General features: G+C 40.6%; 1 long non-coding RNA gene across 2 annotated transcripts in view; it reads left to right on the forward strand.

Moving 5' to 3' along the window:
- Positions 1-23907, forward strand: part of LOC123640198 — a 29764-nt gene that overhangs the window by 482 nt on the left and 5375 nt on the right. The window contains exon 2 of one of the 2 annotated variants that reach the window (XR_006735899.1): positions 517-769. This is a non-coding gene — a long non-coding RNA (uncharacterized LOC123640198). The remainder of the gene's footprint in view (positions 1-516; positions 770-23907) is intronic. The other variant, XR_006735900.1, reaches the window with a different exon arrangement.

Consider the following 23907-nt stretch of genomic DNA (forward strand, 5'->3'; position numbering starts at 1 on the left):
GGGCGTCCCGGAGACCCACTACAGTGCACGTCGTTTGCCTGCGGTGATTTTGCCAAGAGAGGAGAGCGTGGCGGAAATTAATGTCCCCGGTCCGTCCCTGCGCTGTGCCAAATGCTGTGCGACGGTGGCTGTTTTATTTAGCCCTCACGACAGCTAGGAGAGGCTTTTCCAAAGTAGTGCCAGATTTCAGGCAGCCCAGTTTTCCTGCACTGAATCACAACCGGTTTTCTTGTCGGAGCCATGCGCAGAGGGTAACTACAGCCATTAATTTAAGGATGTAGACATGCTATCTCTAAACCAAGAAAATAACAACGGTGTGAATCATGTTTATTCCCAGCCTTCCAGTGGTTATTAAAATAATTTAACATGTCTTTGAGAGGAGTGAAGAGTCATCATTTTACCTCCGATCACGGTGATTAACCAGTTTATACTCCCTCGTAATACCCAGGAACATTTTCCCTCCCCTGCTCAGTAGACGCATCCATTACTCACCAACTTCTGTTTCATCCTGCCCAGGCCCTCTGATTGTCCCCTCCCAGGATCGCCGTATGCTGGGATCATTCCGTTTCTGGGCCTGCTGCAGTCCCCCCTTCAGTACTTCCAACATACGACCGCCGACTGTTAGACGGTGTGCTGCCAGACAACCATTGCAAAATATCTCATTTCTTGAACATCGGGCTATTTACCCAGAAAAAGCCGTCCCGTCGCTATTTTTCAAGACCTTTCTCATCTGACTCCTGACCTGATAACTCCCCAGGAGTGCGGTAAGGTAAAAGAAACATAAACTGGGAGTCAGTATATCTTTCTAGTCTCCATTCTGCCACTGTCTACTTGTGTAACCTCAGGCAAATCACTTTACTTCTGGGTCCTACATAACTGTAAAATGGATTTGAGCTAAGTGTCTGAGATCCATCACATCCCTAAAATATGTGGATCTGGAGGGTTAAGAGGCTAAGCACTAAGTTATACACAGGAATATTGTGGTGACACAGATTCAGATTTTTTTTTTTTTTTTTTTTTTTTTTGCCACTGCACTGGTTGTTTTTTCTTGTTTCACCAAAGCTGGCTGAGTACGTGCATTTATTGCCTATTCTTCCTGAGACCTCATAAGATGATGATTAAGGAATAAAAATCATTTTTTTAAAACCCTATACGAAATAGAAAATGAGAAACGGACAATTGGAAGACAAATTTTTTTTAATTTGACATGCATCAAAGTAAGTGTGGTCTGATCAGACCTAATGGAGGAAACCGTATGTAGAATGGGTGCAGAGGATGCTGCAGAAAGGAAGGGGGCCTGTCTACTGAGAAGTGCTTTAGAGAGACTAAGGTTTGGAGACACACACAAGACTGAGGGCAAGAGTGAGAAGCAGGGCTGAAAACGGGGAGACTAAATAAAGGTCTGTATATGGAATGAAACAGCAGAATCCTCTCTGTATCTCAGCTACAATAACTAGGCATTTATTTCAGGCTAAAAATCAAGTGTTCTGATAATCTCTGGGGAGAATTTGGGCAGCTGTTATGAGTGTTGAATGCCTAAGAATAAAGCATTCTTTATGCTAGCACAATAGCTGGTTTCCTACCCACTCACAAAGTAAAGTTAAGCAAGTTGGCAAGACCCTCCTGCTGGGTTTGGATATGGTTGGTTCGTCCCCACCCAATCTCATGTCGAAATTTGAGCACCAGTAGTAGAAAGGGGTTGGGAGGTGGAGACTGGTGGGAGGTGTTTAGGGCATGGGGGAGGATCCTTCATGAATTCCTCTGTGCTGTTGTTACAGTAATAAGTGAATTTGTGCTCTCACAAGACTGGATTGGTTCTCAGGGGAATAAATTAGTTCCCTCAAGAGTGGTTTGTTACAAAGCCAGGATGCCCCTTGGGTTTAGTCTCTCTTCACATGTGCATGCCGCCCTTGCCCTTCACCATGGTTTGGTGCAGCACAAAGGACCTCACCAGCAGCTGAGCAGATGCTGATGCTGTGTTTCTTGTACAGCCTGCTGGACCGTGAGCCCTTTGCTTTATAAATTACCCAGCATCAGGTATTCCTTTCTAGCTATGTGAAATGGACTGCGATACCTCCCAAGTTCATAAGACTCCTCATCAGCATTCCAACTGCCTCATCTTAAATATGAACAGACAACTAAGGATTATTAGATATTTAAGGGAAGTCTCTGACATGGGGGGAAAGATAACCAGAAAATGTGACCATAAAAGAAACAGACACTTCAGAGAATTCAGAAAACCAAAAAAGCCCTAATTATTAATAATATACTAACATATTCAGATGAAGTAATAATCCAAGATTTAAAAGTAGGTGTTGAGCCAGGCACAGTGTCACCTGTAGTCCCAGCTACTCAGGAGGCTGAGGCGGAAGGATTGCTTGAGCCCAGAAGTTCTGGGCTGTAGTGCCCTATGCTGATCGGGTGTCCGCACTAAATTTGGGATCAATATAGTGACCTTCCTAGAGTGGGGGACCAGCCCATATCAGAAACACAGGAGGTTAAAACTCCCGTGCTGATCAGTAGTGGGACCACACCTGTGAATAGCCACTGTACTTCAGCCTGGGCAATATAGCAAGACTCTGTCTCTTAAATAAATTAATTCTTTAAAGTAGGTCTTGAAATTAAAAATAAGAAATTGTCAAAATTATAAATTCAGTTGAAGTGTTGAAAGACAAAGTCAACAAACTTTTAAAGAAAATAGAAGAAATATACCAAGAGATAGAAATTATGAGACAAAATATGAGAACGAATCCAACAATACTAACATTACACAAGAATGAGAAAACGAAGTAAATGAAGGACAGAAAATTACCCCAAAAATAATAGAAGAAAATTTCCCAGAGCTGAAAGCATCCACTAGTAGAGAACAAAAACAAAGAAAAAAAATTAAACCTTGTGAAATATTAGAACTCTAAAGACAAAGAGAAGATTCTAAATTTCCAAAGAGGAAAAAAAAAAGTGGCCCTTAAAAGAACAAGAATCAAACTGGCATTAGAATTTTTACTGTGGCTGGAGGTGGTGGCTGACATCTGTAAGCCCAGCACTTTGGGAGGCTGAGGGGAAAGGATCAATTGAGGACAGGAGTTCAAAACTGGCCTGGGCAGCGTAGAGAGACCTTGTCTCTACAAAAAATTTTAAAAATTGAAAAATAGAATTCTTACCAGAAACACTAGATATATGAAGAAAACAGACGAAAGCCTACAAATTTATGAGGGAAAATATTTTGATTTTCAAGTTATAAAAAAATTTTTTTCATGAAAAGCTCCATTCCTAGCTGAGTTATCATTAAGTTAAAAAGCAGAATGAAAACACTTTCAAATATGCAGGGACTTAGGAAGGTAACCTCCAACATACCCTTTTTTTAAAGAGCTATTTAAAGATATGCTCAAGCAAAATGAGGGAGAAAACAGGGTATCTGACTACATCATGTCCAATAATCAGTAGATCCAATTCAGGAGACAGTCAAGGGAAGTCCCAAGAGCTACGCTACACTGGAATGGAAAGATAGAAGTTCTGAGAGATAAATCTCCTGGAAAAGAGAGAATTCAAAGGGGATAATTAATTACTACAATAGAAAGCTTAGGAAATGCTGCTTTGGAGGGTTTCAACTTTAGACCCAACCTGTTAATAAACTATAATCTTGATATAGTTAAAACAGTTTGTAAATTATACTAATGGTGACAGTATAATGGTAAAGGTACAGCTGACAGTTTAGGATATGGAAAATAAAGAAGAAAGAAAAGGTAAAGGTAAATGCATTCAAGAGATAATGTGTATAGTTGATGGAAACAGAAATGGTTGTTAAAATATACTGCTAGAAGTTGGAAATGTGACAAGTAGAGGAGCAAGGAATTATACAGGCTGTACTGAGAGGACCAGAGGACACAAGATATAGGGTTTATCATTAAGCTAAATCATAATCTAAGTAGCTCATCAAGAAATAGGAACAAAAGACTTAATATTGTTAGATGGCAATACTCACCAATTAGTTTTACAGATTCAGTGCAACCACTAGCAAAATCACAAGCGCCTTTTTTAAATTTTTTGCAGAAATCGACAAGTTGATCCTAAAATTCATATGAAAATGCAGAAGATCCAAAATAGCCAAAACAATCTTGAAAAAGAGCAAACTTGGAACATTCATATCATCCCTATTTCAAAACAGAATACAAAACTATGGTAATCGAGATAGTGGGGTTCTATAATAAGAAAAGACATACAGATTGGTGGAATAGAACTGAGAGTTCAGAAATAAACCCATACATTTATTGGCAATTGATTTTCAACAAGGATACCAAGCGAATTCAATGAAGAAAAGAATTGTCTTTTCAACAAGTGGTGCTTGAACAATTGTATATCCACATACAAAAGAATAAAGTTGGACAACTACCTCACATATATAAAAATTAGTTCAAAATGAATCAAAGACCTAAATGTAAAGCTAAAGCTAAAATACTTAAAATACTCATAGAAGAACACATAGGTGTAAATATTCATGACCTCAGGTTAGGCAATAGTTTCTTAGCTATGAAACCAAAGGCACAAGTAAAAGAAACAAATTAATTGGACTTCATCATAATTTGATTTTTTAAATTTTTTTTTATTATTCAGCCTTAAAAAGGAAGGAATTTCTGTCATGCTAAAGCATGGATGAACCTTGAAGACATTATGCCAAGCAAAATAAGCCAGTCACAAAAGGATAGATATTATATGATTACATTTATATCAGGTACCTAGAGTAGTCAGATTCATAGAGACAGAAAATTTAATGGCAGTAGGCAGGGGCTTGGGTGAGTGGGGAAGAGGAAGTTAGTGTTTAATGGGTATGGAGTTTCAGTTTGCAAAGAAGAAAAATTTCTGAAGATGATAGTAGCGATGGTTACAAATCATTGTGAATGGATTTAATGCCACAGAACTGTACACTTAAAAATGGTTAAAATGGTAATTGTTTTGGGGGGGCAGGTTTTGTTTTTTTTTTTTTTTGAGACAGAGTCTGGCTCTGTTGCCCAGGCTAGAGTGCTGTGGCGTCAGCCTAGCTCACAGCAACCTCAAACTCCCGGGCTCAAGCAATCCTCCTGCCTCAGCCTCCCGAGTAGCTGGGACTACACGCATGCACCACCATGCCCAGCTAATTTTTTCTATATGTATCTTTAGTTGTCCAGCTAATTTCTTTCTAATTTTTAGTAGAGACGGGGTCTCGCTCTTGCTCAGGCTGGTGCTGAACGCCTGACCTCGAGCGATCCTCCTGCCTCGGCCTCCCAGAGTGCTAGGATTACAGATGTGAGCCACTACGCCGGGCCTAAAATGGTAATTTTTATGTTATGTATATTTTACCATAATAAATAAATTTTTTAACAATTTTGTGCTTCGAGGACACTGTTATGGACTGAATTTTATTCTTCCAAAAGTCATATGTTGAAGCTCTAACTCTTAATGTGACTATATTTAGAGACAGAGCCTTAAAGCTGTAATTAAAGTTAAATAAGGTCGTAAGAGTGGGGCCCTACTCCAATAGAACTGGTGTCCTTATAAGAAGAGAAGAGATTGTAGGGGCATGCACAGAAAGAAAAGACTGAGAGTGCAAGAAGACGACCATCTGCTAGCCAAGGGGAAGGCCTCAGGAGAAACCAATTTGCTGACACTTTGTTCTTGGATTTCTAGCCTCCAGAACTATGACAGATAAATTTCTGTTGTTTAAGCTACCCACAATGTGGTATTTTATTATGGCAGCCCTAGCAGACTAATGCAGATTTTGATACCAAGAAGTGGAGTGCTACTGTAATAAATACCATAAAAATGTTCAAGTGGCTTTCGAACTGGGTAATGGGTAGAGGGAAGAAGGGTTTTGAGGTGCGTTTAGAAAAAGCCTAGATTGCCTTGAAGAGACTGTTGGTAGGAATATGAGCAGAAAGGTGATTTTGTTGAGGTCTCAGAAATGAACATGTTACTGGAAACTAAAAGAAAGATGATCCTTGTTATAAGATGGCAAAGAACTTGGCCAAATTGTGTTCTAGTGCTTGTGGAAAGAAGTTAAAAGTGATAAACTTGGGTATTTAGCTGAGGAGATTTCTAAGCAAAGTGTTGAAGGTGTGGCCTTGTTTCTTCTAATTGCTTTAGTAAAATGTGGAAAAGAGAGAAATCGAAGGAATTGATGAACGGAAAAGAACTAGAACTTGAAGATATAAAAAATTCTCAGCCTATCCGTGTTGCTAAGAGCAAAAAAACATGTGCACTCTGGAGTATGGCTGGAAAATAATTTCATAGAGATCATAGGTGCAATTTACAGGTTTATTCACCTATCACAGCAGAAGCCAGGAGTAGAGATAGGATTATACCAGCAGACACACTGCCAGCTTGGACCGAAAGTGACAAAGATGGGGCAGAACGAAGGAAGATTGTTAGCCATCTGGGAGTCTAAAGGATAGGGCAATAGAGCTATCTGCCTATAAATACACATTATCCCTCAAGAAAAGGGAAGAATGACCTCAAGGCGACTCAGATATTGACAGGGCTGCTATTCCCAGCACAGGCCCAGAGGATACAGGTCTGGGGAGCTAGGATATCTCCTCCTCAGTTCCAGAGGTCCAAGCTGCTGCCCAGGACTGAGGGGATGGGGCTGCCACCCAGGACCAAGGGGGTGATGCTGCCTCCACTGTGGGCCTGGAAGGCAGGCCTGCCAATCCAGTGGGCCAGGAGGGCAGAGCATCAGCCAAAGAGGATTATTCTTGAGCCTTAAAGTCTAATGGAATTTGCCAAGCTAGGTTTTGAACTTGCTTAGACCCATTCCCCTTTCTTTTTTTTTTTTTTTTTGAGACAGAGTCTCGCTTTGTTGCCCAGGCTAGTGTGAGTGCCATGGCGTCAGCCTAGCTCGCAGCAACCTCAAACTCCTGGGCTTAAGCAATCTTTCTGCCTCAGCCTCCCGAGTAGCTGGGACTACAGGCATGCGCTACCATGCCCGGCTAATTTTTTCTATATATTTTTAGTTGGCCAGATAATTTCTTTCTATTTTTAGTAGAGGCAGGGGTCTCGCTCTTGCTCAGGCTGGTCTTGAACTCCTGACCTCGAGCGATCCACCCGCCTCGGCCTCCCAGAGTGCTAGGACTACAGGCGTGAGCCACCGTGCCCGGCCCCCATCCCCCTTTCTTTCCAATTTTTCCCTTTAGGAATAGGAATGTTGGTCCTATGCTCATCTCACAAGTTACTAGCACATAACTTGTCTGGTCTCATTGGTTCACAGCTGCAGAGGAATTTTGCCTCAGGATGACTCGTATCTCAAGTCTTACCCATACCTGATTTAGATAATAGTTTGTTTGTTTGAGATGTGGGTCTCACTATGTTGTCCAGGCTGGTCCCAAACTCCTGGCCTCAAGTGATCCTCCCACCTCAGCCCTCCTGAGTCACTAGGATTACAGGTGTGAGCCACTGAGCCTGGCCCTAGATAATATTTAGATAAGACTTTGGACTTAGGATTCATGCTGAAATGAGTTAAGACTTTTGTGGCTGTTGGAGTGGGGGTGAATGTATTTTTCATATGAGAAGGGTATTAATTTGGGGGGTCCAGAGGGCAGAATGTTATAAATTGAATTGTGCCCCCCCCACTCATATGTTGAAGCCCTAATCCCCAATGAAGTTATACCCAGTCTAGGGTATTTTGGTATGGCAGCCCTAGCAGACTAATATAGATACTGTCAAGAAACTGAAGAGACAGCACGGAATGGGGGAAAATTTTGCAAATCACATATCTGATACTGTATCTAGGATGTATAAATAATTCTTAAAACTGAACAATAAAAAGACAATCCCATTTAAAAATGGGTGAAGTCTATGAAGAGATACTTCTCTAAAAATATACAAATAGCCAATAAACACATAAAAAGATGCTCAACATCATTAGTCATCACGGAAATGCAAATCATTGAGATGCCACATCACACCCACTATGGTGGCTCTAATCAAAAAGATAACAATACCAAGTGTTATTGAGGATGTGGAGAACTTAAACTCTCATACATTGGTGGGGAGAATATAAAATGATATCTCCACTTTGTAAAGCAATCTGCAGCCCCTTAAAAATTTAAACATAGAGTTACCATATGACCCAGCAATTCCACTCCTGTGCACACCAAAGGGAATGGAAAACATATGCCCACACAAAAACTTGTACATAAATGTTATAGCAGCATTATTTGCAATAGCTAGAGAGTAGAAACTAAATCATGAATAAATTACTAAAAAAAACACCTAACTTTTTAATTAATGACTGACTTGCAAGAAAATAAGGGAATTGTCCTCAAAGGCTTAGTGGCCTATAAACAACAAATAGTTTCTTCTGACTGAGTTGGAAATTGGCAGCTGGAGAGTGGCTGCTGTGGCTAGGCTCTAGGCGCAATTCAAATTCAAGTCAGTCCCACCTGTCTCCCATTCTAGGACTCAGAGTAAGGGAGCAGCAGTCACCGGGTTCTGTTTTCCCTCAGGGCGGATGGCAGGCACACAAAAGACAGAGCCACAGAGACTCATTCAAAGCCTCTGCTCAAATGTGTCCCGATGTTTTCTGCACTCACATTTCACCAGAGCCAGTCACGTGGCCAGACCCAACATGTGTGGGAGCACATACTCTTCTCATGAAGTAGAAGGAAGAAAAAAGGGAAGGAAAAATACAGAAAACTTCCTAAAAATTGTGCATACCATTTCTGCATGTATCTCATGGTAAAAACTTAGTACATGGCCATTCCTACCCAAGGGCAGATTGGAAATATAGCCTTTGTTCTGGATAGTCATGTGCTCAGTTAAAATTAAGAAGTTCTATTACTGAAATAAGGAGAAAATGACTATTGAGAAATGGCTATCAATCTCTGGGGCAAGCATCTAAAAATTTACTTAAATTTAAAAACTATTGGCTGGGCGCAGTGGCTCACGCCTGTAATCCTAGCCCTCTGGGAGGCCGAGGCGGGTGGATCGCCCGAGGTCAGGAGTTCGAGACCAGCCTGAGCGAGACTCCGTCTCTACTAAAAATAGAAATAAATTATCTGGACAACTAAAAATATATATAGAAAAAAAAAATTAGCCGGGCATGGTGGCGCATGCCTGTAGTCCCAGCTACTGGGGAGGCTGAGGCAGTAGGATCGCTTAAGCCCAGGAGTTTGAGGTTGCTGTGAGCTAGGCTGACGTCAAGGCACTCACTCTAGCCCGGGCAGCAAAGTGAGACTCTATCTCAAAAAAAAAAAAAGAAAAATATTTAAAAACTATTAAATAGACACATTAGATGCATATGAAGAACAAGTGAAGGAGAAGATCCAACTGAAGAAGTCTCTAGAATGCAGACAATAAGATAAAAATATGACAGGTTAAATTAAAGACATGGAGGATAGAAAAAGCAGTTTCCTAATTTAAATCAATTTAGAATCTCAGAAGGAGAATCAAGAGCATGGAGGTGAGATTATTTCCAAAGAGATCACAAGTACTGTCCAGACTGATACAAGACATGAATCTACAGACCAAGAATCATGAAGAATATTAAAAAGCATAAGTAAAAAGAAATTCAATCTAGATACATTATAGTAAAGCTGAAAACATAAAAGACAACACATCTTAAAATCGGTTGCATTATAAGTTTCTGAGGGCCACTGTAACAAAGTGTCACAAATTAGGTGGCTTAAAACAGAAATTTATTGTCTGGAGGCTAGAAGTCTAAAATCAAGGAGTTGGCAGGGCTATGCTCCCTCTGAAACCTGTAAGGATCTTCCTTGCCCTTTCCTAAGTCTGGTGATTTGCTGGAAATTCTTGGCGTTCCTGGGCTTGCAGTTGCAGCATTTCAATCTTTGCTTCCATCCTCACGTGACATTCTCCCCTTGTGTGTCTGTGTCTCTTCTATTCTTCCTATAAGAACACTAGTCAAATTGGATTAAGGACCCACCCTTCTCCAGTATGACATCATCTTAACTAACTATGGCTACAATGACACTTTCAAAATAAGAGTACATTCACAGCTACTGTGGATTACAACTTCAACATAACTTTTTGAGGGATACAATTCAACCTGTAACATCAGTAAAATAAAAGTTCAGTTGACTTACAAAGGAACAATAATTAGACTGACAGCAGACTTATAAACAGACAAGGGAAGGTATAAAACAGTAGAATAATATCTTCACATGCTGAGAGAAAATTATTATCTTTGAATTATGTACCCAATGAAACTGTCTTATAAGAGCAAGGGCAAGGTAAAGATATTTTCTTTCTTTTTTTTTGTTTTTTGTTTTTGAGACAGAGTCTCACTCTTTTGCCCAGGCTAGAGTGCCGTGGCGTCAGCCCAGCTCACAGCAACCTCAAACTCCTGGACTCAAGCAATCCTCCTGCCTCAGCCTCCTGAGTAGCTGGGACTACAGGCATGCGCCACCATGCCCAGCTAATTTTTTCTATATGTATTTTTAGTTGTCCAGCTAATTTCTTTCTATTTTTAATAGAGACGGGGTCTCGCTCTTGCTCAGGCTGGTCTCGAACTCCTGACCTCAGGCGATCCTCCCACCTCGGCCTCCCAGAGTGCTAGGATTACAGGCATGAGCCACCGCGCCCGGCCCGATATTTTCAAATAAACAAAAGCACAGGGTTTATTAGCAGTTAATATTCATTAAAGGAAATCTAATTGTCTAAATGATACTTCAGAAGAAGAAAAATGATGCTAGAAATATAAGAAAAATAACGCTGAAAGACAAGAAAATGGTGATCAAAGAAATTAGTGAACATGCGGGTAAATCTAAATATACATTGTTTCTACCTTCCCAAAATTGATTCAAGAAGTAGTAGTAGTTTCTTTCTTTCTATCACAAAGAAATTTAATTTATAGTAAAAGATCTTCCTTTAAAAAAAAAAAACGAGGGTCTAGATGGTTTTATAGATTAGTTCTACAAAATATTCAAGGAACAACTCATTTTAAACTTATTCCAACTCTTCTGGAAAATTCCTAAAAAGAGAGAGTGAGAAAGAGAGAATGTTCCCACTCCAACTCATTCAGTGAAGTTAATAAAACACTGATACCAGACAAGGACAGCATAAACACATTAAATTGTAGAGCAGTCAGGTGTGGTAGCTCCTGCCTATAATCCCAGCACTTTGGCAGGAGGATCACTTGAGGCCAGGAGTTCAAGACCAGCCTGGGCAATAGCAAGACTGTCTCTACAAAAAATTTAAAAATTATGGTAGCATGGCAGAATAAAAATAAGTAAATAAAAATAAGCCAGGCAAGGTGACATACACCTGTAGTCCCAGCTACTCAGGAGGCTTTGGTAGGAAGATTGCTTGAGCCCAGGAATTTGAGGTTGCAATACCACTACACTCTACCCTGAGTGACAGAGTGAGAACTTGTCTCAAAAAACATTTTTTTTTAAACTGTAGAGCAATTAAGAAAGAAACAAAAATATAAAGTTAGTAGCAAACCCAGCATTATAGTGTATTTAAAAGATAGAATATTATAACCAAGTTGGGTTTACCCAGATGTACAAATGTGATTTAATATTAGGAAACCAATCAATGTAATTCACCACATTAACATATTAAAAATCCAATCATATCAATAGATGCAGCAAAAATATTTGATAAAATTTAATGTTCATTTGTGATGAAAACACTTAGCAAAAAAATTATAGAGAACTTCCTTAATCTGAAAAAAAGCTACTTACAAAATGCCTATAGCAAACACTATTCTTTTTTTTTTGCAAACACTATTCTTAACAGAAAAACTTTAAATGCATTGTTTTAAAAATCAGGAATAAGATAAAGCCACTATTTTCTTTTCCATTCAACATTCTATCATTGTCATAACTAGCATACTAACAGGAAAAGAAATTTATAAGGATCACAAAGTAAGAAATTGCTATTATTCGCAAATGATATGATCCTCACTTTTCAGGTTTTTTCTACAGACTAAACATTAGATTTAATAAAGAATTTAGTAAAGTATCTAGATACAAGATAAACGTACAAGAATCAAGCATAGGCACATCCTGGTTAGAAAATGTAATTTAAAAAAAGATACACAGAGAAAAAGATATATAAATGACCCATAAAAAGCTAGGCAAGGTGGCATGCACCTGTAGTCTCTGCTACTAGGGAGGCTGAGGCTGAAGGATCACTTGAGCCCAGGAGTTTGAGGTCTGGCTGAGCAACATAGTGAGATCCTGCCTCAAAAAAATTTTTTTAGATGACCCATAAACATATGACAAGATGCTCAACATAACATGCTAAATGAAATGCAAATTGAAAGTACACTGAAATATCATCTCTCAATACCAGACTGGGAAAAATTCTAAAGTTTGAGAAGACACTGTTGAGGGGACAGTGAAGACACAGGCACTCCCACACGTTGCTGGTGAGAACAGTGCAACTCCTCTGAAGAGTTACTAGCATACTGAATAACAGTGAAATGCAGTTGTAAAAAAGAAGGACAATCTCTAGAAACAGATACAGAGTGATTTATAGGGTATATTGTTATGTACAAAAGAGTATTTACTATGCTACTTTAGTGTAAAAAAAAAAGGAAATATTTGCTTATGTTTCCAAAAAAGAAACAAAGGAAGGATAAACTGTGTGCTAATTACTGGTTGCTGTATTTTCCCCCTAGTTCTGTCTACTGGAAAGTCTAGAAGCAAAGAAATTGCAGTAGCAATGAGCACATCTATCATGTACATCTTGGTTTCTAAACACTATTCCCCTCTAAAACAAACAAACAGAAAAAAAACAGAGCTCCTTGAAGAAATAACTAATGACAGACTCCAGGTCTGGGGGAGATAATATGTAATCTGCAGGGTGATGTTTGAGATTATATGAATGAACTAAATAAAAAAATTTCAAAAGGAAAAAAATACGTTTATAGTAGAGAAATCTGGCAAATGCCATCTAACCAGGTGATTAAATTTAACATCACTATTCATGGAACAAACTGACATTATACACTTTCACATGGGATGTAATGGGAGGTACATAACATTACCCATTTAGAATTATATTTTTTTTCCTCTCTGTTATTTTTCACACTGTGGGTGGAGAACCATTTAGAATTCTTGACCAAAAAATTATTTTATCTAAATCTGATCATGACAAAACAATCAGTCAAAGCCATTGTCAAGAACTATGAAGGGTCCAAGATTTTACCAAGCTTGCAAGGTAACAGATTAGCCTACAGCAGTTTTGTGGATGCTGGGGGAAGCTACAAGAATCCTGGATTAGAAACAAAGTACAGTTTATCTCTTACAGCAATAGCAGTAGTCAAAGTACCATCATATTCTTGTGCCAATTTCCCAAGCCCAATTCCACAGGGTGATACAATGAGAGCCAGGTGATGCCTATACATGCTTTCATTGAGTTATAGGAGAGAATCCCAAACTTAGGGAATCTGTCTTCTATAACAGGCTGCAAACAAACCTGCCTGACTCTTGCCTTACAGAGAGACATTGCTTTTGTTATGCTGAATAATAAACCTGTCTTTAAGAGAGACATTATCTCTAGCTTCCAAGGCTGTTCACTATCCAAATATCTTTGAAAAGATGGTCCAGAACAAAAGGACAGTTAGTGCCTCTGCTCACAAGGGCATGAAGAAACATGAGACCCTGGAAAACACTCTCTCAGCAGCCAGTTTGTGGTACAAGTGGGATATTCTAGAAGACAACTGGCCTGAAATCATTAAAAATACCAATGTCAATATCACTGTCATAAAAGTTGTCAGTGTCCTGCCCATATTCACTCAACTTTATCACTTCAATGTTCCACTCACAGGTTTTACATTTCTTTGGCTGATGTCCCATGGCAGATTTTGCATTTCTTTGCCCAAGGGCTGTTTTCCTAAATCCATGCCTAATGCAGAGAATTGACACCCCAGGAGCAGCCCTCAACCAGTGACTGTTGCAAGTTACTGTGTAAATAGTCCAGCTTCCTCACCCTCTGAGTAGGGTAACTCTGAAATACGTAGTTTACACTAATTCCCTGAGTTCCCCAACAGTATAGTGTTCAGTGGTAACTGGCTTGATGACACACCCTTTATTGTCTGCTTTCTGTCCCCGTCTTGCTTCCACGACTCTACTGGTGTTTCCTGCACATGGGGTGCAATGGGAAGTACATCGCATCACCCCCTCAGCTACTTGTACATCACCCAAATAAGCTACTTGTACTTGAATCCTTGTCTCAGAGTCAGCTTCTGGAAGAACCCCAAATAAGATGATCTCCAAGTGGAAATGTCAGACACACAATTAAATAGGAGTCTGGAATTCAGAGGAGAGGTTCATGCAATTTGTGAGTCATCAGCAAAAAGATGGTATTTGTTCTGGTCATTTACTGCAGCAAGACAGATTACCCTAAACTTTGGTAGCTGAAAGCAAGTATTTTATTGTAGCTTACAATTTTGTGGATTGAGAATTTAAGTCTATCTCATCTGGGCAATTCTTCTGTTCCACCTGACATCATCTGAGGTCACTCCATGGTATTCAGCCACCAGATGAGCTCATCTGGAGTATCCAAAGTGTCTTCTCTCTCATATCTGGCACCTTGGCAGGGATGGCTGGAAAGCTGGGCTTGTCTGGAACCATTGACGACAATGCCTACTTGTGGCTTCTTGTAGCATGGCTTCTTAAGTGGATGCTTAGGGCTTCCAGAAAGAATCCCAAGAGATGGGAATTGGAAACTGCTAGTTTTTTAAAACCCAGAAACTGGTAATTTCATCTCTGCAATTGGTCAAAGTAGTCACAGAGCCTGCCCAGCAGGAACACAAACTCCTGCTTCTCAATGGAAAGCATGTCAGAGAGTGTGAAGCTGTCTTGAATCCATCACAGCATGCAAAGCTGTGAGCCAGGACAAAGACACCAAAGGCATAAATGTGGATAAAAAAGTCCAAGCACTGAAACTTCCAATGTCTAGAAACCAGTGAGATAAAGGAAAACTGGCAACAGAGACTAAGGACTACATCATATGCTGCTGAGAAGCCAATAAACTGAGAACTGAGAATCAACATTGAAATTAGTGACATAGACATTAGGGACCTAGACAAGAACAGTTTGTTAGAGTGGCTGAGTTGAAAGTTTGATTGTTTCAAGAGAGAAGGGATGGATGGAATATAGGTTGTGAATGCTAACAATTATTTAGAGAATTTCTGCTATAAATTGGAGCAGGAGAGTGTACCAGGAGGTGATGGGGAAATGAGGTCAACATCATGTTCCCAAGTACCTTTCTCCTGTGCTCAAATTCCATCTGACATCATCCACTTCTGGTTACTTCTGGTTTGGGACTTGTAGGTGAAGGAATAGCTTTGGATCCTCCTTTATTACCTATTTTATTTGCATAATAGGATAATAACTAAACTTAACATATATATGTATATATATGTTCTGTTTCAACAAGGGGTGTGTCTGGCTTCAGGCACATGACCATTTGTAGTCACCTCCTCCCAAATGCCCACTCCCAACTGCCTTTCTAAATCAATCTTTCACAGTCCTAATTTCTTACTGTTCTTTCCAGTTGTCACTTTAACCAAAGAGCTAATTGTCTTTGTCAACCACCATTCCTAATAGGCTGAATTTTCAAACTGAAAGAATCTTAGGGAGTCTTTTGACAGAAAGAAATGTTCCCTCAGTTTTGGTTATAAATATATTGTTTTTTAATTTTGAACTATGGATAGCTTCTTGACTGCCTGAGATGGTGCTAAATAAAAATCCAGTAACTGCCCTGATCAGCAAAATGGGATAGTAAAACAACCCTGAAAGGAATGTGAGTATGGAAACAAAGACTAAATTACAATCATATCACTGGAAGTGGAGGTGGGATACGTGACGAAGACTTTTCTCAGTTCACACTGATGTGAAGTTTAAGTCAATAGAATGGAAGCAACAGTTCCTGAATTAAGTCATCACCAATATATATAGATACAGTGCCTAGTAAACCTCTTTACATAGTTTCATTTTACTCTTCCCAGATTTTGTACTTCACACTTAATATTGTACTCATATACTAAAATTCTTGTAATGAGAACAACTATGGACAAAAGTAATAAATTATAGATATATATATTTAACAGAAATACAATTTTTAATATTTTATGTAACAAATATGACATATATAATACAATTAGTACAAACCCACCAAATTCTCATCTAAACAAAGTTATTGACTATGGTACTTTTGGTATGAATCAATTCTCATTGTGAGAATGTTAAATAATTCTTTTGTTGGTGTTCCTGGGATCCAGATGTATATACAGTCATCCCTCCATATCTGTGGGGGGAGTGCTTCCAGGATCCCCCTCCAATACCAAAATCTGAGATGTAGTACCTGATATAAAAAGGCATAGTATTTGTATATAACCTACATATGTCCTCTGGTATACTTTAAATCATCTCTAGATTACTTATAATATCTAAGTCAATGTAAATGCTATGTAAATAGTTGTTATACTGTATCGTTTAGGGAATAATAAGAAGGAAAAAAGTCTGTACATACTGAGCACAGAAAAACCATCCATTTTTTGACCCCTGGTTGGTTGACTCCATGGATGCAGAACCCAGGGATATGGATGGCTGACTCTGTGTGTGTGTGTGTGTGTGTGTGTGTGTGTGCGCACGCATGCGCATGTATAACGCATGTTCTATAACACTCACTAATTCTTCCTTGATTCAACAGATATTTATTGAATTTCTACTCTGTGTCGAGTATAGTTCATGATACTGGGGATACAGTGGACAGGCTCCCTGTCCTTACTGAGCTTACATTCCTATAGGGAAGGCAGGTGCAGGCCTTCCCAGGTCTCTCCTGAGCATGCCACAGCCCTGTACTCTGCTTTCTAGAGTCTCAGAATGTGTTCTCTAGCTTTTCCTTTTGAGCTTTAGGTTAACCTTTTGTTTGCTCTGATATTACCTACTACTCAGGCAGGAATGAAGTTAAACAACTGCCTCTAAATATTTTCAATAAATGCCCCTGGGAAAAAGGTTTTTTAACCTTGGATAATATCCTAGCTGGGTCACATAAAGACAGCCTTGCAAGTGGAGTCTTCCAGGGCAACACCAGACAGATCAAATAATGACAATTCTATCAGAATGAAGCTCTGAAGGAGCTCTAACCTAGTTCTGCCCTGACTAGTGGTTGCCATGCTCCTGGGTTTTACCAGGATTGTGAACTGTTGGTTTTTAAAGCTAAGAGGGAGCCTGAGAGAAGGGGATGTTAAAACATCATAAAGCTCTTGATCTCATTGAGATTCAGTCATTTTTCTTGAATAAATGCTTCCTAGATTGCCACAATCCTTTGCTTAATTCCCAGAGTTCTGATAAAGTCAATTCTGACAATTTTTGCCAGTTTTTAGTTGTTTTCATGGAGGAAGAACTTGTGGGAGTCTCTTACTCCACCATTCACTGGCATCACTCATATGGACGAATCTTACAAACTTAATGTCACATAAAAAAGAAGAAAAGGCACAAAATAATACACAGAACATGAATATAAATAGGTAAAACCAAACTACATGTGCAGTGATGCCCACGTAGGTGGCAAAACACAGAAGGACATGATTACCTTAGGATCCGGCTGCCGCACCACGAGCGGGAAGTGGATGCTGGGCTTCTGGGCACCAGTCAAGTTCCACTTCTTGACCTATGTGATGGTTACATGGGCACTAATTTCACAACTGTTTGTTAAATTGTACTTATATGTTTTGTGGACAGTTTGTATTATATTTTACAACATAAATGTTTTGAAATAGATATTTTATTTATAATTTGCACCAAGCAGAAGGTAAACACGTCTCACCCACACAGAATTCAGTTGCATGCCATCATGCTTAATTACAGCACAGGGAAAAATAAGGAAATAGAGCCAAAATAGATGCCACAATGTCATGCATTCAAAGGAGAGCTTCTCGGCCCTATTTAAAGGCTACTTGTTAATGTCTAACAAACTTGTTCATCTGTTTCCTCACTATGCAGTAAGCTCCTCAATTTTATGTAAGCTCCTAGGACACATCCTTGTCTGTCTTGCTTACAACAGCATCTCTAGCACTTAGCAGATAGTAAGTACTCTATAATCATTAAACAAATAATGAACAGCAGCAAATGAATAAAAGGAAGAAGGTGATGTGAGCAAGTGCACTGATAGCAAGTCAGGAATGACAAAAAAAAAAAAAAAGCTAACAGAAGGCAAAAAATCTCCCATGAGAATTGGATGGGATGGGGTTGGATGCATGTAACAGAAAACTCCAAAATAACAATAGCTTACACAGATTAATTACTTTTTCTCTCACACTGAAAGAAGAATGGAGGTAGGCAGTGCAGACGTAGTGGGGCAGCTTTTTGTGTCATCAGAAGCCCAGGCTTCCATCATCCATCAATTCATGGTTTCCAGTCTCAAGGTCACCGCAGGGTCCAGGATGGCTGTGGTACTCCTAGCATCATATCCAGGAATAAGGGAGTAGAAGAAAAGAAGAGTACACCCCTCCATATTAAGGCAATTTCCAGAAGCTCCATACAACACCTCCATTTCCATCTTATTGGCCAGAACTTGTCACCTATTCAAATCTAGATATAAAGATAGTAGGGAAATACAGTCTCTTATCTGGGTGGATAAAACTTGCGATTCTGTTCATGGGGGAGGAGCAGAGAATAGATTTGGTAGGCAACAGCAGTCTCTGGCACAGGGAGAACTTAATCAGGAAGCACACAGACTAACCTGTGTACATCAGGAAGTCTTGAGTACTGCATAACCAAACTGCATAACAATAACAAGCAGAGCCTGAGACATCAAGAAAATGTCAAATTGTGTGTACCAATCTTCTGTAAAGAAAGAATAGATATGTATAACACAGTTTCTGAAGATGTCTAACCAAAATATTGAATATTAAAATTTGGTAATTGGGTCTCATGTAGCTAAGATTTTGCTATAATGTACTAATCTCTTTAAAGGAGATTGATCTCCAATTTTCCTTCTGAATTTGCTCAAATTCAAATTTTCAAAGCAGCCATTTATTCCTTTCAGGAATCATTCATAAGAAAAAATGGGAAAATCTGCTTTTGCCCCTACAAAGTCAACTTAGCACAATAATGGCAATGTGAAAATTAATTTAATAAATGCAATGAGTAAATTTAATTTAACAACTTTTCTTAGACTGATTTGGATATTTCTCTCAACTGGTAATAATAAGTTCATTTTGTAGAACAGACAGTATATTCATGTGCTTATTAATGAAAAAAATCCTTTGTCTATATAAACAGTAAATACAAACATTGTTTCAGGAGCCCAGGCATAGAAAATCAAGTGACTTGGACTGCACTAACATATAGATAGATAGATTGATTGATGATTTAACTAAGTTGCTTTAATTCTAATAGCTGTTGGAATTTTATATATCATATATATTAATAGCTATATGATAGATAGCAGATAAGTAGGTAATCTTAATCAAGGTCACTGACCTTGATTTGAATGACTCACACAACAGTTAAAGGTAACATTTATGATTGAAACAAAAATCACCTTGGAAATTTTATAAAGTTAAAGAAAATCCTGACTTCTCTTTTCCTCCCAGTCCATATCCAATTCATGAGCAATTCTTTGGGATATACCTTCAAAAGTTATCCAGAATGCAATCACTTCTCCCCAACTGTCCCATTTCTAGCCCAAGTCACTATTGTCTCTCATCCAGATTATTGCAATAGGCTTCTAACTAGTCTTTTTTGTTTCATATCTTTGGCCCCTAGCAAGCCAGCAAGATCCTCCTAAGACTTATATAGGTAAATTGTCACTGTTCTGCTCAAAACCTTTCAGTGGCTTTGCTTCCCCCTCAGAGTGAAGCGGAAAAGTCCCACCCATAGCCTGCCAAGCTTGGTCTGCAGCCCATCCGAGCCTTCCTGATCTCACCTGCACCTGACTCAAACCACTCTCCAGAAGTGCTTTTTGCTGCCCCTCTGCCTAGAACGCTCTTCCTCCACTTCACAGGGCCCTTCTCGCTCATCTCATTGAGTTCTTCACAATGTCACCTGATCAGAGAGGCTGTCTCTAACTCACTACTCCATCTGAAATAGTACCACTTCCCTCATCACTCTCTGATTCTGCTGCATTTTTCTTCAAAGTATTTACTTTTACCAGCCATACTCTATATTTGTTTACTTGTTTATTGTGTCTCGGAGTTTGCTTTGTCTCAGTACCCAGATCAGTGCCTTCCACATAGGAGTAGATTAATAAATATTTATTTAGTGAATGATGAATAGGCCGGGTGCGGTGGCTCACGCCTGTAATCCTAGCACTCTGGGAGGCTGAGGTGGGTGGATTGCTGGAGGTCAGGAGTTCAAGACCAGCCTGAGCAAGAGCAAGAACCTCGTCTCTACTAAAAAATAGAAACAAATTATCTGGCCAACTAAAAATACATATAGAAAAAAAAAATTAGCCGGACATGGTGGCACATGCCTGTAGTCCCAGCTACTCGAGAGGCTGAGGCAGAAGGATTGCTTGTGCCCAGGAGTTTGAGGTTGCTGTGAGCTAGGCTGACGCCACGGCACTCACGGTAGCCTGGGCAACAGAGCAAGACTCTGTCTCAAAAAAAAAAGAAAGAAAGAAAGATGAATAAATGAATGAATGAGAAATATTAACACTGTTTACTCTTGCTATGGGAACCCTTAAGAACCTACACATTTCACATGGAAGTATAAGAAAATTTTAACTAAAGAAATGAAAATTTTTCTTTAAAAAATTTGCTCTTCAGGCCGGGTGCGGTGGCTCACGCCTGTAATCCTAGCACTCTGGGAGGCCAAGGTGGGTGGATCGTTTGAGCTCAGGAGTTCGAGACCAGCCTGAGCAAGAGCGAGACCCTGTCTCTACTAAAAATAGAAACAAATTATATGGACAGCTAAAAATATATATAGAAAACTTAGCCAGGCATGGTGGCACATGCCTGTAGTCCCAGCGACTTGGGAGGCTGAGGCAGGAGAATCACTTGAGCCCAGGAGTTTGAGGTTGCTGTGAGCGAGGCTGACGCCACGGCACTCTAGCCTGGGTGACAGAGTGATACTGTGTCTCAAAAAAAAAAAATTTTGCTCTTCTACTTTTGTTCCAGTCCTTTAATCTAGTAAGAATAAGGCATAGAAACATGCTCAAATATCTGTCTTTAAAAATGTCTTCCTTGACCCCACGTTTCCCTCCAGCCACCACCTAATTAATTCCCTTATCACTTTCATGACACTTCTTGAAAGTGTGGCTTAGAGGGGCCATCTCTACTTCCTCACTGCCCATCTCTCAGTTCTACTCTGCTCTTATCAGAGTTATCAAGATAAACTTGTTTCCTTACTGGTGATCACTTCTTCATCCTTATATTACCCTACCTCTTGTCAATGTCCTACACAGTTAACCATTTGCTCCTACTTGAAGCATTTTCTTGTCTTTGCGTCTGGAATAAAATAGTATGTTAGTTTGCTAGGGCTGCCATAACAAAATGCTACAGACTGGGTGGCTTAAAAGACAAAAATTTGTGTTCTAGAAGCTAGAAGTCCAAGAGCAAGGTGTTAGCAGGTTTGGTTTCTCCTAAGGTCTCTGTGCTTGGCGTGCAGACAGCCATCTTCTCACCGTGTCCTCTCAGGGCCTCTCTGCTGGCACGTGCCTGGCATCTCTTCCTGTTCTTACAAGGACAGGACACCAGTCAGATTGGCTTAGGGCCCACACTAACAACCTCGTTTTTAACTTAATCACTACTTTAAAGGTTCTACCTCCAAATACAGTCATATTCTGAGTTACTAGGGGTTAGGGATTCAGCATGTGAATTTGGAAGGGACACAATTCAGCCCCGTAACTAATAACTTCTTTACTTCATCGGGCATTCTTTTTCAATTTCCTTTGTTTATTCTTTCTCTCTGTTGTGCCTTTACATGTTAGAGTGCTCAGCACTCAGTCTTGACGTTCTTTCTCTTTATCTACTTTATTCATACTCTTCTCAGCTACTCCCATGGCTTCAAATATTATCCATGTGCCAATGACTCCTACATGTGTATTTCCAGCTCTGCTCTCTGCCCTGACTCCCGATTCACATACTAAATTGACATTTCCATCTGGATGTCTAACAGGTAACATATTAACATCTGCAAAACAGAACTCATCTCCTCCAAACCTGCTTCCACCTCTGTCATTTCAGTAAATAGCACAAACATCTACTCAGCAGACTGAAGCCCAACTCAATGTAAAGGGTACAATGAAACAGCCTTAACCAATCAGCCACCAACCAACCTCTCACTAGAGACTTTGTTGTTGAGAAACTTTCAACTCACCTCTCACTAGGGACTTTATAATTTAACCAATCAGATACATTTTCTTTGTCTTGCTTCCAAGAACACCTTAAAAAAGTTTTCCTCTGGAACCCACCCTGGTGTAGCACTGAACTGCTTGCAATGATGATGCCTGATTCATGAATTGCTATCAGCTGAAATAAACTTCAAAATGTTAATTCTGTGCTTAACTTTATTTCTTAACACCAGCCATATTGCTCTTTCCCCAAACTTAGCCATGGTTGGCTTTTTCTTGTCGGGTGTTGACATACAGTCATCAAACATAACCCTCATGTAATGTCATCATAACACGTGACCTGATATTTCATTATCATTCTTTACCCACTAGAAGTAAGTTCCAGGACGGTATAGACTTCATGTGCTTTGTTCACACTGTATTGTTAGTGCTTAGAGCAATGCTAACTCGTGATAGGGGCTAACAAATATGTGTGAAAGGAATAAAATGATACATTTAAATACAATCAGGCGCCACGGCAGAGGGCAGAGGCGCCGGGTCAGACCCGGGCTCGCCTGCCCGTCGCTCCCCTCTGAAGGACGCCCTCCCTGCCGTGGGCGAGGGGACGTGCCTGGTTTCTAGAGCAGTTTCGAGAATTAAATGAGATCATGCATATTAAGCACCTAACACACTATTGTGTAAACTCTTGATTGCTGTTAGCATTATTTTCATTTTCTCAGAATTCCTCTGAGGAAGTATGGAGTCGCACACCTACACGCGCCTTCCCGGGGAGGGCAGCACGGCGGCCGCACTCGGCCGACAAGCCCGGAAACGGAGCGCGTACTCCGTTCCCCGGGGCGGGGAGTCAGGAAACACCGTGTCCCGACTGGAGTTGGCCGCCGGCCAGGTTGCTGAGCTGCCTCAGCGCCGCCTGAGGAAAACGCCGGCGCTCCCGGGGCGGCCGCCACGCTGTGGCCGAGCCCCGTCCTCGCGCCACACGGCCGGGCAGCGCCAGCCGGTTCCGCGCCGGAGCTCGCCCGCCGCCCCGCGTCCCGGCGCAGGCCGTGAGGATGCCGCGGCCCCCGGTACTTTCCGGAAATGGCTGTAACTGCAGCTCCCACTCCACATTGCGTCTTACACTGTGGCTGTGACGCTCTGCCATGGAGAGGTGGGGCTGTTTTCCTGCAAGTCGTGAAAGGCGAGACAGCTTGCTGCCATTCTGTCACCGCCCGCGAGCAATCGCCAGCAGCCCGCGGGCCGCGGGAGGAGCGAGGGCCCAGCCCGGACCCCGAGCGCGCCGCCCGAAACGCAGGCCTGGGCCGCCCCCACCCCGGCCGCCGCTCAGCCTCGCGCAGGCCTGGGGCTGCCTTGCCGGGAACTGCCCGAAACGAGACTCGCGAGCGAAATAAATGTTTCTCTCCCCAAACACTCTTTATAACAAGGGAGAAAATGTATATGCATGAAGCCCATTATTGCTAATGTCTAGACCAAAGTGGTAATTCTTAATAAGTGAAAATTTTATTTCCTTCTTCAGATTTGTTTGTTTGTGTTTTGTTTTTGAGACAGGGTTTCACTCTGTCACCCAGGCTGGAGTGCGATAACACCATCACAGCTCACTGCAGCCTCCAACTCCTGGGCTCAAGCGATCCTCCTGCCTCAGCCTCCCAAGCAGCTGGGACTACA

This window comes from Lemur catta, chromosome 6, assembly GCF_020740605.2.
Source record: "Lemur catta isolate mLemCat1 chromosome 6, mLemCat1.pri, whole genome shotgun sequence".
Classification (NCBI taxonomy): domain Eukaryota; kingdom Metazoa; phylum Chordata; class Mammalia; order Primates; family Lemuridae; genus Lemur; species Lemur catta.